We start from the raw sequence: 12,687 nt of genomic DNA on the forward strand, positions 1-12,687 counted from the left end.
GCTTTTGGCCCCAGCGGGGGTAGAGCGGGGCGTGTGTCTGCCGTGCGGGAGCAGGGAAGCCGTGAGGCCAAGGCGGCGCGACGGTCCTGGGGGGCGCTGAGGCCTTTCCCTCTGCCTGCCTGCGTGTCGGGGGCGGGGGGGCGGGCGAGGAAGCTTAGGCCCTCACCCGGTGCGGTGCGATGGCTTGGGTCGGGTCGGGGAGAGGGAAGAAAGCGTGTGTGGAGCGTTGGTGGGGCAGGTGTGTGTGTGGGAGTGCTGGGTGGGGCAGGCCGTTGAGGCGGTGGCGGTGGTGGTGTTTTTGGTGGGAGTGAGTTGGGGTCAGGTGGGTGTGGGGTCCCCCCCGGGGGGTGGATGGTCTGAGGGTTAAGGCTTGGAACGTGCGTCTTGGGGGACCGTGGGTGGAGGTTGTTGAGAGCGGGGAAGGCCCTGGGTCTCGGTTGTGGACTATTAAGCCCGGTGGAGGGGGACCGTGGGTGGAGGTTGTTGAGAGCGGGGAAGGCCCTGGGTCTCGGTTGTGGACTATTAAGCCCGGTGGAGGGGGACCGTGGGTGGAGGTTGTTGAGAGCGGGGAAGGCCCTGGGTCTCGGTTGTGGACTATTAAGCCCGGTGGAGGGGGACCATGGGTGGAGGTTGTTGAGAGCGGGGAAGGCCCTGGGTCTCGGTTGTGGACTATTAAGCCCGGTGGAGGGGGACCGTGGGTGGAGGTTGTTGAGAGCGGGGAAGGCCCTGGGTCTCGGTTGTGGACTATTAAGCCCGGTGGAGGGGGACTGTGGGTGGAGGTTGTTGAGAGCGGGGAAGGCCCTGGGTCTCGGTTGTGGACTATTGAGCCCGGTGGAGGGGGACCGTGGGTGGAGGTTGTTGAGAGCGGGGAAGGCCCTGGGTCTCGGCTGTGGAGTATTAAGCCCGGTGGAGGGGGACCGTGGGTGGAGGTTGTTGAGAGCGGGGAAGGCCCTGGGTCTCGGTTGTGGACTATTGAGCCCGGTGGAGGGGGACCGTGGGTGGAGGTTGTTGAGAGCGGGGAAGGCCCTGGGTCTCGGTTGTGGACTATTAAGCCCGGTGGAGGGGGACCGTGGGTGGAGGTTGTTGAGAGCGGGGAAGGCCCTGGGTCTCGGTTGTGGACTATTGAGCCCGGTGGAGGGGGACCGTGGGTGGAGGTTGTTGAGAGCGGGGAAGGCCCTGGGTCCCGGTTGTGGACTATTGAGCCCGGTGGAGGGGGACTGTGGGTGGAGGTTGTTGAGAGCGGGGAAGGCCCTGGGTCCCGGTTGTGGAGTATTAAGCCCGGTGTAGGTGTTGCGTACGGTGGATGTAAGGAGGAGGGCGTATGAAGTGATCGAAGAGTGGGCAAGGAAACGGGGGGAAAAATTTGGAGGTGAAGGCGGCCAAAAAAGGGTGCGGTTGACCTGGTGCCCGGGGAGCGAATGGGCCACCAGGTCAACCCCCGCTGAAAGCAGCGGAGGTTGACCTGGTGCCCGGGGAGCGAATCGGACACCAGGTCAACCTCCGCTAAAGCGGCCGGGGTTGACCTGTTGTCCCTGCCGGACTTAGAAAATTTTTCTCTCCCGCCTGGGACCGGGGTTGACCTGTTGTCCCTGCAGGACTTAGAAATTTTTTCTCTCCCCGCCTGGGACCGGGGTTGACCTGCTGTCCCTGCCGGACTTGGAGCCCCAGGAGGGGATCGGCCACCAGGTCAACCTCCGCTGAAAGCGGCCACGGTTTACCTGGTGCCCGGGGAGCGAATCGGACACCAGGTCAACCTCTGCTAAAGTGGCCGGGGTTGACCTGCTGTCCCTGCCGGACTTGGAGCCCGAGGAGGGGATCGGCCACCAGGTCAACCTCCGCTGAAAGCGGCCACCTGGTCAACCTCTGGTCAACCTCTGCTACGGCGGCCGGGGTTGACCTGCTGTCCCTGCCGGACTTAGAAAATTTTTCTCTCCCCGCCCGGAACCGGGGTTGACCTGTTGTCCCTGCCGGACTTGGAGCCCGAGGAGGGGATCGGCCTCCAGGTCAACCTCCGCTGAAAGCGGCCACGGTTTACCTGGTGCCCGGGGAGCGAATCGGACACCAGGTCAACCTCTGCTAAAGCGGCCGGGGTTGACCTGCTGTCCCTGCCGGACTTGGAGCCCGAGGAGGGGATCGGCCACCAGGTCAACCTCCGCTGAAAGCGGCCACGGTTTACCTGGTGCCCGGGGAGCGAATCGGACACCAGGTCAACCTCTGCTAAAGCGGCCGGGGTTGACCTGCTGTCCCTGCCGGACTTGGAGCCCGAGGAGGGTATCGGCCACCAGGTCAACCTCCGCTGAAAGCGGCCACGGTTTACCTGGTGCCCGGGGAGCGAATCGGACACCAGGTCAACCTCTGCTAAAGCGGCCGGGGTTGACCTGCTGTCCCTGCCGGACTTGGAGCCCGAGGAGGGGATCGGCCACCAGGTCAACCTCCGCTGAAAGCGGCCACGGTTTACCTGGTGCCCGGGGACCGAATCGGACACCAGGTCAACCTCTGCTAAAGCGGCCGGGGTTGACCTGCTGTCCCTGCCGGACTTGGAGCCCGAGGAGGGGATCGGCCACCAGGTCAACCTCCGCTGAAAGCGGCCACGGTTTACCTGGTGCCCGGGGACCGAATCGGACACCAGGTCAACCTCTGCTAAAGCGGCCGGGGTTGACCTGCTGTCCCTGCCGGACTTGGAGCCCGAGGAGGGGATCGGCCACCAGGTCAACCTCCGCTGAAAGCGGCCACGGTTGACCTGGTGCCCGGGGAGCGAATCGGACACCAGGTCAACCTCTGCTAAAGCGGCCGGGGTTGACCTGCTGTCCCTGCCGGACTTGGAGCCCGAGGAGGGGATCGGCCACCAGGTCAACCTCCGCTGAAAGCGGCCACGGTTCACCTGGTGCCCGGGGACCGAATCGGACACCAGGTCAACCTCCGCTGAAGCGGCCGGGGTTGACCTGCTGTCCCTGCCGGACTTAGAAAATTTTTCTCTCCCCGCCCGGAACCGGGGTTGACCTGTTGTCCCTGCCGGACTTAGAAAATTTTTCTCTCCCCGCCCGGAACCGGGGTTGACCTGCTGTCCCTGCCGGACTTGGAGCCCGAGGAGGGGATCGGCCACCAGGTCAACCTCCGCTGAAAGCGCCCGAGGTTGACCTGGTGCCCGGGGAGCGAATCGGACACCAGGTCAACCTCTGCTAAAGCGCCCGAGGTTGACCTGGTGCCCGGGGAGCGAATCGGACACCAGGTCAACCTCCGCTAAAGCGCCCGAGGTTGACCTGGTGCCCGGGGAGCGAATCGGACACCAGGTCAACCTCTGCTACGGCGGCCGGGGTTGACCTGCTGTCCCTGCCGGACTTGGAAAATTTCTCTCCCCGCCTCGGACCGGGGTTGACCTGCTGTCCCTACCGGACTTAGAACATTTTTCTCTCCCCGCCCCGGCCCGGGGGTTAACCTCGGGGCACACAGCTTCCCGGGTCTGACGTGCACGTCCTGTCACCTCCCGGGCCCGGCGTCCTCGTCCTCCCTTCCCCTTGGGCCGGCTCGGAGGAAGTTTTCCCTCGGCCCGGCCTCCGGGTTAATTGTTTGGGCCCGGCTGACTGAGGCCAGGCTGCTGACGCTAAAGCCCGGGGAGGCGGGGGCCTACGGCCATACCGGACCGAATGCCCCCGATCTCGTCCGATCTCGGAAGGTAAACCGTCCCGGGCCTGGCTAGTACCTGGATGGGTGACCGCCTGGGAATCCCAGGTGCCGTAGGCAGCTTTTGGCCCCAGCGGGGGTAGAGCGGGGCGTGTGTCTGCCGTGCGGGAGCAGGGAAGCCGTGAGGCCAAGGCGGCGCGACGGTCCTGGGGGGCGCTGAGGCCTTTCCCTCTGCCTGCCTGCGTGTCGGGGGCGGGGGGGCGGGCGAGGAAGCTTAGGCCCTCACCCGGTGCGGTGCGATGGCTTGGGTCGGGTCGGGGAGAGGGAAGAAAGCGTGTGTGGAGCGTTGGTGGGGCAGGTGTGTGTGTGGGAGTGCTGGGTGGGGCAGGCCGTTGAGGCGGTGGCGGTGGTGGTGTTTTTGGTGGGAGTGAGTTGGGGTCAGGTGGGTGTGGGGTCCCCCCCGGGGGGTGGATGGTCTGAGGGTTAAGGCTTGGAACGTGCGTCTTGGGGGACCGTGGGTGGAGGTTGTTGAGAGCGGGGAAGGCCCTGGGTCTCGGTTGTGGACTATTAAGCCCGGTGGAGGGGGACCGTGGGTGGAGGTTGTTGAGAGCGGGGAAGGCCCTGGGTCTCGGTTGTGGACTATTAAGCCCGGTGGAGGGGGACCGTGGGTGGAGGTTGTTGAGAGCGGGGAAGGCCCTGGGTCTCGGTTGTGGACTATTAAGCCCGGTGGAGGGGGACCATGGGTGGAGGTTGTTGAGAGCGGGGAAGGCCCTGGGTCTCGGTTGTGGACTATTAAGCCCGGTGGAGGGGGACCGTGGGTGGAGGTTGTTGAGAGCGGGGAAGGCCCTGGGTCTCGGTTGTGGACTATTAAGCCCGGTGGAGGGGGACTGTGGGTGGAGGTTGTTGAGAGCGGGGAAGGCCCTGGGTCTCGGTTGTGGACTATTGAGCCCGGTGGAGGGGGACCGTGGGTGGAGGTTGTTGAGAGCGGGGAAGGCCCTGGGTCTCGGCTGTGGAGTATTAAGCCCGGTGGAGGGGGACCGTGGGTGGAGGTTGTTGAGAGCGGGGAAGGCCCTGGGTCTCGGTTGTGGACTATTGAGCCCGGTGGAGGGGGACCGTGGGTGGAGGTTGTTGAGAGCGGGGAAGGCCCTGGGTCTCGGTTGTGGACTATTAAGCCCGGTGGAGGGGGACCGTGGGTGGAGGTTGTTGAGAGCGGGGAAGGCCCTGGGTCTCGGTTGTGGACTATTGAGCCCGGTGGAGGGGGACCGTGGGTGGAGGTTGTTGAGAGCGGGGAAGGCCCTGGGTCCCGGTTGTGGACTATTGAGCCCGGTGGAGGGGGACTGTGGGTGGAGGTTGTTGAGAGCGGGGAAGGCCCTGGGTCCCGGTTGTGGAGTATTAAGCCCGGTGTAGGTGTTGCGTACGGTGGATGTAAGGAGGAGGGCGTATGAAGTGATCGAAGAGTGGGCAAGGAAACGGGGGGAAAAATTTGGAGGTGAAGGCGGCCAAAAAAGGGTGCGGTTGACCTGGTGCCCGGGGAGCGAATGGGCCACCAGGTCAACCCCCGCTGAAAGCAGCGGAGGTTGACCTGGTGCCCGGGGAGCGAATCGGACACCAGGTCAACCTCCGCTAAAGCGGCCGGGGTTGACCTGTTGTCCCTGCCGGACTTAGAAAATTTTTCTCTCCCGCCTGGGACCGGGGTTGACCTGTTGTCCCTGCCGGACTTAGAAAATTTTTCTCTGCCGCCTGGGACCGGGGTTGACCTGTTGTCCCTGCCGGACTTGGAGCCCGAGGAGGGGATCGGCCACCAGGTCAACCTCCGCTGAAAGCGGCCACGGTTTACCTGGTGCCCGGGGACCGAATCGGACACCAGGTCAACCTCCGCTGAAGCGGCCGGGGTTGACCTGCTGTCCCTGCCGGACTTAGAAAATTTTTCTCTCCCCGCCCGGAACCGGGGTTGACCTGTTGTCCCTGAAGGACTTAGAAATTTTTTCTCTCCCCGCCTGGGACCGGGGTTGACCTGCTGTCCCTGCCGGACTTGGAGCCCCAGGAGGGGATCGGCCACCAGGTCAACCTCCGCTGAAAGCGGCCACGGTTTACCTGGTGCCCGGGGACCGAATCGGACACCAGGTCAACCTCTGCTAAAGCGCCCGAGGTTGACCTGGTGCCCGGGGAGCGAATCTGACACCAGGTCAACCTCTGCTAAAGCGCCCGAGGTTGACCTGGTGCCCGGGGAGCGAATCGGACACCAGGTCAACCTCTGCTACGGCGGCCGGGGTTGACCTGCTGTCCCTGCCGGACTTAGAAAATTTTTCTCTCCCCGCCCGGAACCGGGGTTGACCTGTTGTCCCTGCCGGACTTGGAGCCCGAGGAGGGGATCGGCCTCCAGGTCAACCTCCGCTGAAAGCGGCCACGGTTTACCTGGTGCCCGGGGAGCGAATCGGACACCAGGTCAACCTCTGCTAAAGCGGCCGGGGTTGACCTGCTGTCCCTGCCGGACTTGGAGCCCGAGGAGGGGATCGGCCACCAGGTCAACCTCCGCTGAAAGCGGCCACGGTTTACCTGGTGCCCGGGGAGCGAATCGGACACCAGGTCAACCTCTGCTAAAGCGGCCGGGGTTGACCTGCTGTCCCTGCCGGACTTGGAGCCCGAGGAGGGGATCGGCCACCAGGTCAACCTCCGCTGAAAGCGGCCACGGTTTACCTGGTGCCCGGGGACCGAATCGGACACCAGGTCAACCTCCGCTGAAGCGGCCGGGGTTGACCTGCTGTCCCTGCCGGACTTAGAAAATTTTTCTCTCCCCGCCCGGAACCGGGGTTGACCTGTTGTCCCTGCCGGACTTGGAAAATTTTTCTCTCCCGCTCGGAACCGGGGTTGACCTGTTGTCCCTGCAGGACTTAGAAATTTTTTCTCTCCCCGCCTGGGACCGGGGTTGACCTGCTGTCCCTGCCGGACTTGGAGCCCCAGGAGGGGATCGGCCACCAGGTCAACCTCCGCTGAAAGCGGCCACGGTTTACCTGGTGCCCGGGGAGCGAATCGGACACCAGGTCAACCTCTGCTAAAGTGGCCGGGGTTGACCTGCTGTCCCTGCCGGACTTGGAGCCCGAGGAGGGGATCGGCCACCAGGTCAACCTCCGCTGAAAGCGGCCACGGTTTACCTGGTGCCCGGGGAGCGAATCGGACACCAGGTCAACCTCTGCTAAAGCGCCCGAGGTTGACCTGGTGCCCGGGGAGCGAATCGGACACCAGGTCAACCTCCGCTAAAGCGCCCGAGGTTGACCTGGTGCCCGGGGAGCGAATCGGACACCAGGTCAACCTCCGCTAAAGCGCCCGAGGTTGACCTGGTGCCCGGGGAGCGAATCGGACACCAGGTCAACCTCTGCTACGGCGGCCGGGGTTGACCTGCTGTCCCTGCCGGACTTGGAAAATTTCTCTCCCCGCCTCGGACCGGGGTTGACCTGCTGTCCCTACCGGACTTAGAACATTTTTCTCTCCCCGCCCCGGCCCGGGGGTTAACCTCGGGGCACACAGCTTCCCGGGTCTGACGTGCACGTCCTGTCACCTCCCGGGCCCGGCGTCCTCGTCCTCCCTTCCCCTTGGGCCGGCTCGGAGGAAGTTTTCCCTCGGCCCGGCCTCCGGGTTAATTGTTTGGGCCCGGCTGACTGAGGCCAGGCTGCTGACGCTAAAGCCCGGGGAGGCGGGGGCCTACGGCCATACCGGACCGAATGCCCCCGATCTCGTCCGATCTCGGAAGGTAAACCGTCCCGGGCCTGGCTAGTACCTGGATGGGTGACCGCCTGGGAATCCCAGGTGCCGTAGGCAGCTTTTGGCCCCAGCGGGGGTAGAGCGGGGCGTGTGTCTGCCGTGCGGGAGCAGGGAAGCCGTGAGGCCAAGGCGGCGCGACGGTCCTGGGGGGCGCTGAGGCCTTTCCCTCTGCCTGCCTGCGTGTCGGGGGCGGGGGGGCGGGCGAGGAAGCTTAGGCCCTCACCCGGTGCGGTGCGATGGCTTGGGTCGGGTCGGGGAGAGGGAAGAAAGCGTGTGTGGAGCGTTGGTGGGGCAGGTGTGTGTGTGGGAGTGCTGGGTGGGGCAGGCCGTTGAGGCGGTGGCGGTGGTGGTGTTTTTGGTGGGAGTGAGTTGGGGTCAGGTGGGTGTGGGGTCCCCCCCGGGGGGTGGATGGTCTGAGGGTTAAGGCTTGGAACGTGCGTCTTGGGGGACCGTGGGTGGAGGTTGTTGAGAGCGGGGAAGGCCCTGGGTCTCGGTTGTGGACTATTAAGCCCGGTGGAGGGGGACCGTGGGTGGAGGTTGTTGAGAGCGGGGAAGGCCCTGGGTCTCGGTTGTGGACTATTAAGCCCGGTGGAGGGGGACCGTGGGTGGAGGTTGTTGAGAGCGGGGAAGGCCCTGGGTCTCGGTTGTGGACTATTAAGCCCGGTGGAGGGGGACCATGGGTGGAGGTTGTTGAGAGCGGGGAAGGCCCTGGGTCTCGGTTGTGGACTATTAAGCCCGGTGGAGGGGGACCGTGGGTGGAGGTTGTTGAGAGCGGGGAAGGCCCTGGGTCTCGGTTGTGGACTATTAAGCCCGGTGGAGGGGGACTGTGGGTGGAGGTTGTTGAGAGCGGGGAAGGCCCTGGGTCTCGGTTGTGGACTATTGAGCCCGGTGGAGGGGGACCGTGGGTGGAGGTTGTTGAGAGCGGGGAAGGCCCTGGGTCTCGGCTGTGGAGTATTAAGCCCGGTGGAGGGGGACCGTGGGTGGAGGTTGTTGAGAGCGGGGAAGGCCCTGGGTCTCGGTTGTGGACTATTGAGCCCGGTGGAGGGGGACCGTGGGTGGAGGTTGTTGAGAGCGGGGAAGGCCCTGGGTCTCGGTTGTGGACTATTAAGCCCGGTGGAGGGGGACCGTGGGTGGAGGTTGTTGAGAGCGGGGAAGGCCCTGGGTCTCGGTTGTGGACTATTGAGCCCGGTGGAGGGGGACCGTGGGTGGAGGTTGTTGAGAGCGGGGAAGGCCCTGGGTCCCGGTTGTGGACTATTGAGCCCGGTGGAGGGGGACTGTGGGTGGAGGTTGTTGAGAGCGGGGAAGGCCCTGGGTCCCGGTTGTGGAGTATTAAGCCCGGTGTAGGTGTTGCGTACGGTGGATGTAAGGAGGAGGGCGTATGAAGTGATCGAAGAGTGGGCAAGGAAACGGGGGGAAAAATTTGGAGGTGAAGGCGGCCAAAAAAGGGTGCGGTTGACCTGGTGCCCGGGGAGCGAATGGGCCACCAGGTCAACCCCCGCTGAAAGCAGCGGAGGTTGACCTGGTGCCCGGGGAGCGAATCGGACACCAGGTCAACCTCCGCTAAAGCGGCCGGGGTTGACCTGTTGTCCCTGCCGGACTTAGAAAATTTTTCTCTCCCGCCTGGGACCGGGGTTGACCTGTTGTCCCTGCCGGACTTAGAAAATTTTTCTCTGCCGCCTGGGACCGGGGTTGACCTGTTGTCCCTGCCGGACTTGGAGCCCGAGGAGGGGATCGGCCACCAGGTCAACCTCCGCTGAAAGCGGCCACGGTTTACCTGGTGCCCGGGGACCGAATCGGACACCAGGTCAACCTCCGCTGAAGCGGCCGGGGTTGACCTGCTGTCCCTGCCGGACTTAGAAAATTTTTCTCTCCCCGCCCGGAACCGGGGTTGACCTGTTGTCCCTGAAGGACTTAGAAATTTTTTCTCTCCCCGCCTGGGACCGGGGTTGACCTGCTGTCCCTGCCGGACTTGGAGCCCCAGGAGGGGATCGGCCACCAGGTCAACCTCCGCTGAAAGCGGCCACGGTTTACCTGGTGCCCGGGGACCGAATCGGACACCAGGTCAACCTCTGCTAAAGCGCCCGAGGTTGACCTGGTGCCCGGGGAGCGAATCTGACACCAGGTCAACCTCTGCTAAAGCGCCCGAGGTTGACCTGGTGCCCGGGGAGCGAATCGGACACCAGGTCAACCTCTGCTACGGCGGCCGGGGTTGACCTGCTGTCCCTGCCGGACTTAGAAAATTTTTCTCTCCCCGCCCGGAACCGGGGTTGACCTGTTGTCCCTGCCGGACTTGGAGCCCGAGGAGGGGATCGGCCTCCAGGTCAACCTCCGCTGAAAGCGGCCACGGTTTACCTGGTGCCCGGGGAGCGAATCGGACACCAGGTCAACCTCTGCTAAAGCGGCCGGGGTTGACCTGCTGTCCCTGCCGGACTTGGAGCCCGAGGAGGGGATCGGCCACCAGGTCAACCTCCGCTGAAAGCGGCCACGGTTTACCTGGTGCCCGGGGAGCGAATCGGACACCAGGTCAACCTCTGCTAAAGCGGCCGGGGTTGACCTGCTGTCCCTGCCGGACTTGGAGCCCGAGGAGGGGATCGGCCACCAGGTCAACCTCCGCTGAAAGCGGCCACGGTTTACCTGGTGCCCGGGGACCGAATCGTACACCAGGTCAACCTCCGCTGAAGCGGCCGGGGTTGACCTGCTGTCCCTGCCGGACTTAGAAAATTTTTCTCTCCCCGCCCGGAACCGGGGTTGACCTGTTGTCCCTGCCGGACTTGGAAAATTTTTCTCTCCCGCTCGGAACCGGGGTTGACCTGTTGTCCCTGCAGGACTTAGAAATTTTTTCTCTCCCCGCCTGGGACCGGGGTTGACCTGCTGTCCCTGCCGGACTTGGAGCCCCAGGAGGGGATCGGCCACCAGGTCAACCTCCGCTGAAAGCGGCCACGGTTTACCTGGTGCCCGGGGAGCGAATCGGACACCAGGTCAACCTCTGCTAAAGTGGCCGGGGTTGACCTGCTGTCCCTGCCGGACTTGGAGCCCGAGGAGGGGATCGGCCACCAGGTCAACCTCCGCTGAAAGCGGCCACGGTTTACCTGGTGCCCGGGGAGCGAATCGGACACCAGGTCAACCTCTGCTAAAGCGCCCGAGGTTGACCTGGTGCCCGGGGAGCGAATCGGACACCAGGTCAACCTCCGCTAAAGCGCCCGAGGTTGACCTGGTGCCCGGGGAGCGAATCGGACACCAGGTCAACCTCCGCTAAAGCGCCCGAGGTTGACCTGGTGCCCGGGGAGCGAATCGGACACCAGGTCAACCTCTGCTACGGCGGCCGGGGTTGACCTGCTGTCCCTGCCGGACTTGGAAAATTTCTCTCCCCGCCTCGGACCGGGGTTGACCTGCTGTCCCTACCGGACTTAGAACATTTTTCTCTCCCCGCCCCGGCCCGGGGGTTAACCTCGGGGCACACAGCTTCCCGGGTCTGACGTGCACGTCCTGTCACCTCCCGGGCCCGGCGTCCTCGTCCTCCCTTCCCCTTGGGCCGGCTCGGAGGAAGTTTTCCCTCGGCCCGGCCTCCGGGTTAATTGTTTGGGCCCGGCTGACTGAGGCCAGGCTGCTGACGCTAAAGCCCGGGGAGGCGGGGGCCTACGGCCATACCGGACCGAATGCCCCCGATCTCGTCCGATCTCGGAAGGTAAACCGTCCCGGGCCTGGCTAGTACCTGGATGGGTGACCGCCTGGGAATCCCAGGTGCCGTAGGCAGCTTTTGGCCCCAGCGGGGGTAGAGCGGGGCGTGTGTCTGCCGTGCGGGAGCAGGGAAGCCGTGAGGCCAAGGCGGCGCGACGGTCCTGGGGGGCGCTGAGGCCTTTCCCTCTGCCTGCCTGCGTGTCGGGGGCGGGGGGGCGGGCGAGGAAGCTTAGGCCCTCACCCGGTGCGGTGCGATGGCTTGGGTCGGGTCGGGGAGAGGGAAGAAAGCGTGTGTGGAGCGTTGGTGGGGCAGGTGTGTGTGTGGGAGTGCTGGGTGGGGCAGGCCGTTGAGGCGGTGGCGGTGGTGGTGTTTTTGGTGGGAGTGAGTTGGGGTCAGGTGGGTGTGGGGTCCCCCCCGGGGGGTGGATGGTCTGAGGGTTAAGGCTTGGAACGTGCGTCTTGGGGGACCGTGGGTGGAGGTTGTTGAGAGCGGGGAAGGCCCTGGGTCTCGGTTGTGGACTATTAAGCCCGGTGGAGGGGGACCGTGGGTGGAGGTTGTTGAGAGCGGGGAAGGCCCTGGGTCTCGGTTGTGGACTATTAAGCCCGGTGGAGGGGGACCGTGGGTGGAGGTTGTTGAGAGCGGGGAAGGCCCTGGGTCTCGGTTGTGGACTATTAAGCCCGGTGGAGGGGGACCATGGGTGGAGGTTGTTGAGAGCGGGGAAGGCCCTGGGTCTCGGTTGTGGACTATTAAGCCCGGTGGAGGGGGACCGTGGGTGGAGGTTGTTGAGAGCGGGGAAGGCCCTGGGTCTCGGTTGTGGACTATTAAGCCCGGTGGAGGGGGACTGTGGGTGGAGGTTGTTGAGAGCGGGGAAGGCCCTGGGTCTCGGTTGTGGACTATTGAGCCCGGTGGAGGGGGACCGTGGGTGGAGGTTGTTGAGAGCGGGGAAGGCCCTGGGTCTCGGCTGTGGAGTATTAAGCCCGGTGGAGGGGGACCGTGGGTGGAGGTTGTTGAGAGCGGGGAAGGCCCTGGGTCTCGGTTGTGGACTATTGAGCCCGGTGGAGGGGGACCGTGGGTGGAGGTTGTTGAGAGCGGGGAAGGCCCTGGGTCTCGGTTGTGGACTATTAAGCCCGGTGGAGGGGGACCGTGGGTGGAGGTTGTTGAGAGCGGGGAAGGCCCTGGGTCTCGGTTGTGGACTATTGAGCCCGGTGGAGGGGGACCGTGGGTGGAGGTTGTTGAGAGCGGGGAAGGCCCTGGGTCCCGGTTGTGGACTATTGAGCCCGGTGGAGGGGGACTGTGGGTGGAGGTTGTTGAGAGCGGGGAAGGCCCTGGGTCCCGGTTGTGGAGTATTAAGCCCGGTGTAGGTGTTGCGTACGGTGGATGTAAGGAGGAGGGCGTATGAAGTGATCGAAGAGTGGGCAAGGAAACGGGGGGAAAAATTTGGAGGTGAAGGCGGCCAAAAAAGGGTGCGGTTGACCTGGTGCCCGGGGAGCGAATGGGCCACCAGGTCAACCCCCGCTGAAAGCAGCGGAGGTTGACCTGGTGCCCGGGGAGCGAATCGGACACCAGGTCAACCTCCGCTAAAGCGGCCGGGGTTGACCTGTTGTCCCTGCCGGACTTAGAAAATTTTT

At 64.7% G+C, this 12,687-nt stretch overlaps 3 non-coding genes across 3 annotated transcripts; all 3 read left to right on the forward strand.

Moving 5' to 3' along the window:
- The first annotated feature begins 3,622 nt into the window (after window positions 1-3,622).
- Window positions 3,623-3,741, forward strand: LOC142009807 (5S ribosomal RNA). Its single transcript, XR_012644585.1, has one exon. It is a non-coding gene; the product is annotated as a 5S ribosomal RNA (ribosomal RNA).
- A 3,577-nt stretch (window positions 3,742-7,318) lies between these two features.
- LOC142009808 (5S ribosomal RNA) lies at window positions 7,319-7,437 on the forward strand. The gene has a single exon (XR_012644586.1). It is a non-coding gene; the product is annotated as a 5S ribosomal RNA (ribosomal RNA).
- Window positions 7,438-11,014: 3,577 nt separating this feature from the next.
- Window positions 11,015-11,133, forward strand: LOC142009809 (5S ribosomal RNA). The gene has a single exon (XR_012644587.1). It is a non-coding gene; the product is annotated as a 5S ribosomal RNA (ribosomal RNA).
- The last annotated feature ends 1,554 nt before the right edge of the window (window positions 11,134-12,687 follow it).

The sequence above is a fragment of the Carettochelys insculpta genome, chromosome 2 (genome assembly GCF_033958435.1).
Source record: "Carettochelys insculpta isolate YL-2023 chromosome 2, ASM3395843v1, whole genome shotgun sequence".
NCBI lineage: Eukaryota > Metazoa > Chordata > Testudines > Carettochelyidae > Carettochelys > Carettochelys insculpta.